We start from the raw sequence: 4,903 nt of genomic DNA, 5'->3' as shown, positions 1-4,903 counted from the left end.
GCCTGGACGCCTACCTGTGCGACCTGGTGTAGGGAACCTGCTTTGGCAGGGGGGTTGGTCTCGATGATCTCTAGAGGTCCCTTCCAACCCCTACAATTCTGTGATTCTGTGAGCAGGAAGTGCACTGTCTGTCTGTCTCTTTATGAGTGGTAACTTTGTAACTTCTTTCTGTTTCTTCCTATAGAGGACAATGCATATCTGCTTTTCCTGCTTGAGAGTGAATGGAAAATCCGACTGAATGTCAGTTCACAGAGGAAGTATTTTTCCAGATAAACTCTCTGGGCATGCTGCTCCCTCCTGGTTCAACCCACAAGGTTCCACCCATGCAGTGGTTGTTCCTGTGCCTGTCTTCCGAAGCCCAGGCTCCGTGAAGGTGAGCACTGTTTTGCTGTTGATCTTTGTTGGAACAGAGATGGATCGTAGGAGGCAGTGTGATCCCACAGAGATGGCACGGAGCAGGAGGCAGGAGAAACCTGTTTGTGAATGGCCATTCTGAGCCAAACACAGCACGTCGTGGCGCATTGTGGAAGCACAGGATGGTTGATGTGGGAAGGGACCTCTGGGTCCATCCGCTCCAGCCCTGCTCCAAGAGGGCCACCAGAAGTGGTGCCCGGGTCCACGTCCAGATGGGTTTGGAGATCTCCAAGAGGAGACATCGCAACCTCTCCGGGTCCCTGTGCCAGTGCTGCAGCGCTTACAGTGCAGGAGTGCTCCTGATGTTTGGTGGCAACCTCTGGTCCTGGCACTGGGCTGCACTGGACGCAGCCTGGCTCCGTCCTCTCTGCCCATCCCTGCAGGATTGATGGCCGTGGGTGGGATCCCCCTGAGCTGCCCTTCTTCAGGCTGAGCAGCCCCCTCTCTCTCAGCCTCTTGTCATAGAAGAGGTGTTCCAGTCCCTTCCCCATCCTGGTAGCCCTCCACTGGACACTTTCCAGTATGTCCAGCTGTCTCTTGTACTGGGAGCCTGGACCTGGACGCTGTTCTCCAGGTGCAGCCTCACCAGTGCTGAGCAGAGCAAAGGTAACGGTGCAGAATAATGGTCCTTGCTGCTACAAGTCAGGACTGGGGCTGTGATGGGAGCACACTGCTTTGTGACTGACATGGAGAACTGCTAGGAAGAGGGCCTGGTGGGACTGAACACAGATGCCAGGTGGTCCAGCTTTTGTTTCACTGCAAACCAGAGACTCCATGGGCAGCAATTTGGAGATATGTTCTCCATGTAGTTGTGCCCCTGTGGCTTCTTTCTGATGTGCCTGGGAAGTCCCACTAGAATAGGCTGCTGCGTGAGACAGAAGCCTGATACCGCATTTCTTGTGTGGGTGGAGGTTTATTATCTCTGTGTTCACATCTTTTATGTTTGTCTGTTTTTTCCAATTCAATTCTATGTGTGCATCGGTGCGAGCCTGCCTTTGCTGAATCCTTTTCTTGTGGCCTTAGACAACAGTCAAGGGGGTCTCAAGTTTCAAGTGCTGAGCAAGAAGCACAGCACTCAAGGAGAGCATGTAGGGCTTCAGTGAGTTGATCTCCTTCCTCGGGTCAACTTTTATTTTTTCCCTGGCACTGGGAATGGCTGCTCTGGTGGTTTGTTAGAGGGAAGTGTAGCTGCCTGCACTGCTCTGCTGCACAACTGCCCTAAAAATCATTGGAAAGTGGAAAGAGAACTGCCCTTCATGTCCCAAAATGCAGCTGCTCTGGAGGTGTGGGTCCTGGCAGCTTTGTGTGCATAGCTGTAGTCCTGGGGCTGTTGAGAGCCAGCTGTGAAGGGGACTGGAGGTGGCACAAGACCGGAGGGCGCTTCTGATTCTTGTGCAGGCAGCCTGACTAGCTTCCATTCGTTTCTTGCAGGCACGGATGAAGACGCCACCATCGACGTCTTGACCAAACTAAATGTTTCCCAACGTCAACCAGTTCTGATCACCTATAAGAGCACTCCTGGCAGGGTAGGTGGTCTGCAGAGATGTGTGAACGTGGTTGTGTCACTTGGGTGAAAAGCAAAAAACGACCCAGTGTCCATAAGAGAAAGGTCAGCAGAGACTTTACCTGACCAAGGTTGTTTTGTTCTTGTTCAGTTCAGAGCAGTTGTCGATGCAAGGAGGGTTGGAGCCTGAAGAGAAGTGGTGAATTGCTCAGTTCCTCCTGTCCTCAAAGGCCGTACCTTCTGCCAACCCCTTTCTCCTCTCTTGGCCTTCTAGGATTTGATTGATGACTTGAAGTGACTTGAAGCTGAATGGGAATTTTGAGAGGGTGATCGTTGGGATGCTGACTCCCACCACCATGTATGACATGCACGAACTAAGGAGGGCCGTGAAGGTTTGGAAATCTTCCTTTTGTATTGTTTAAGTTCTGGCCAAGGACTTACTGCTTTGTTATGGTTGTCATGACATTGTGGTTGTGGGTTGCCGTGCCTGGTTGGTGCTTGTTGGAAAATATCTGTGATCTAGACAAGTAGGGGCCAGCAGTGCTCTAGCTCCAAGGAATTAAAGATCTCCTGCACGCCCAGTCTTCTCCAGGAGCCTTACTTTGTCATCCGTAATGTTCCTTGATTCCTGTGCAACTTTAGTTTGAACTGAAGCTCGACCTAATTTAAACAATTTTTTGGAAAGCCTGTGATGAAAGTTGCATTTTTGCTTATATGTAGCTGCTTTGCTCCACAGTGAATGGAAGTCATAAAACAGTATAAAGGGAGTTTCTAAACTGCCTGTTGTTGAGTTCATTGAAGGCAGGAGGAGAGCCCAGAATGTGACCGTTGAGAGTAGATTTGCCTCTGCTTCTTTCTGAGTTCTGTATTGGGTTTTTCTGTATGTGCATTTCTTTTGACTCAGAAATACAAGTTATAATGAAGGTGAGGTACTTCACAGTACATTAGAGATTTTCAACAACAGTGCATTTGGGAAACACACTATAAACCTAAACACTGCAAAAGGAAGTTGTTTATGACTCTTCAAGGGCAATAGATTCCATATTTGCAAACAGCTGGAAAATGCTCTTTCTACATTTCACTGATCACCATGTCAGCACTTGCAGGGATCAGCCCATCCGTTCGTTGTAACAGCAGTACACTGACAAAGTGCCTGCTGCAATCCTTGAAACCACGGAATGCTCATGGATTTTGCCAGCCAATTTACAGCCTGGTTTCAACATTGCTGAATATGCGTTTGTTCTCCAGCAAAACATTTCAGAATCTGCAGAGCGTTGCTAATAACTACAGCAGAACAGGGAGGAATTGTGAAAACAGATTTCTGCTTAGAATGCTTTCCAATTTAGTAACTAATGCATTTTATTTTTACTTTCGTAGGATTATCATGAGCTCTAGATATGCAGTTACATTGGAAAATGCTAAATGAGATAGCAAAACTGGATCATAAACACAGGAAACTGGTTCTGCATTCATTTTCTTGTACTTCTGCCACATGTTCTTTGTACTTTCTACCATTTCAGGATCACAGGAGCTAAAGTAGTCTGAAAAACAAGAGTCCAAATGCTTGTCTTTGGAAGGCCCAGCTGGTTACCCAACCCCCGAGCAAAGAAAAAGAAGAATCAAGTCTTCAGGCACCACACATACTCAGGTCAGTCAGCTCTGAAATAAAAGCTACTTTCTCATGCACCTCCACGTATGTGTGGGAGAAAGGCGTTCTGGGCATTCAGCAAATTGCTTCCTTCCTTTTGATCACTTGGGCTTTCTGGTGAGAATCTCGATCATCATTTAAACCAAGTACTTCAGCAAACTCACAGTCCATTGCACACAGTCCTCTTTTGTTTCCGTGGCATCTACGTACTGATGTAAGGTTCTACCCTGGGATGGGGCACCCAAGTCTCAGGCTCACGAGTTGACCAGCTCTCACAGATCATTGGGCTGTTCTCAGAGCCCTGGCTAACACTGTGCAGGTTAACTGAGTCTTTTCTCCCCGTATTGGGGTTCTCCTCTTCAAAGGCAAATGATTTTAGGCTTCCTTTGGTCAAAGCAGGCGAAAATAATAAAAAAAAAGGCACCCTTCAAATCCAGAAGGTAAACTCCACCTACTCATTCCTTAACTTGGTTAATAAAGTGTATGGATTGCCACCGCTGGGTGCACACATTCAACTATTCTATTACTTGCCCTCAAGACTTGTACCAAACTACAGCTCTTGCCATCCAATTTTTCATCGTCAAGATTGGGGTGCTGTATTTGGATTCACATTCAATTAGTAATGCAAACTCCAAAAGTTATTTATGATTTCTGCTGTCCTTCTACAGTCTCGTATCCTCAAAGGGCGCTGCTTCACCCTGACTGGGCTGGCTCCTGCTTTTAACATCACTTCTGTTGGGGCTGCATTTTTGGCTCTGCCAGGCATCCCTGAGAGCCACACTCCTAAGTAATTGAGGATTTAAGATTTCTGTAACTTCTGGGAGTACAACATTGTTTTTCTCAGTTTGTGTTAAAGCCAGAGGAGGAGGAGATGGTGGGAAGGGAACGGGGGGGAGGGACTCTTGGGGACAAGATTGCTTCCTCGAGAGAAGGAGAGCAGAGCCCCTCATGGAAAACTCAGTCTCATGAAAGGCAGCTCGTATCATGTAGCTGAATGAACGTTTTTCAGATTGAAAGATTTCTCATTAATATTTGCACTGCTTGGACGGGTCCCCATACTCAGCAGATGCCCAACAGCAGCTCCATCAGCGAGTTCCTCCTCCTGGCGCTGGCAGACATGCGGCAGCTGCAGCTCCTGCCCTTCTGGCTCTTGCTGGGCATCTGCCTGGCCGCCCTTCTGGGCAACGGCCTCATCAGCACAGCCGTAGCCTGCGACCACCGCCTGCACACCCCATGGACTTCTTCCTCCTCAACCTCGCCCTCCTCGCCCTGGGCTGCATCTCCACCACTCTGCCCAAAGCCGTGGCCAGTGCCCTCTGGGACACCAGGGACATCTC

General features: G+C 48.6%; 1 long non-coding RNA gene across 1 annotated transcript; it reads left to right on the top strand.

Moving 5' to 3' along the window:
• The first annotated feature begins 94 nt into the window (after positions 1-94).
• On the top strand, positions 95-3,589 carry LOC104915561. Its single transcript, XR_796400.3, has 4 exons — positions 95-373; positions 1,846-1,940; positions 2,193-2,310; positions 3,439-3,589. It is a non-coding gene; the product is annotated as an uncharacterized LOC104915561 (long non-coding RNA).
• The last annotated feature ends 1,314 nt before the right edge of the window (positions 3,590-4,903 follow it).

The sequence above is a fragment of the Meleagris gallopavo genome (genome assembly GCF_000146605.3).
Source record: "Meleagris gallopavo isolate NT-WF06-2002-E0010 breed Aviagen turkey brand Nicholas breeding stock chromosome 28 unlocalized genomic scaffold, Turkey_5.1 Chr28_random_7180001861455, whole genome shotgun sequence".
Lineage (NCBI taxonomy): Eukaryota > Metazoa > Chordata > Aves > Galliformes > Phasianidae > Meleagris > Meleagris gallopavo.
This window is presented reverse-complemented; position numbering and strand designations above follow the sequence as displayed.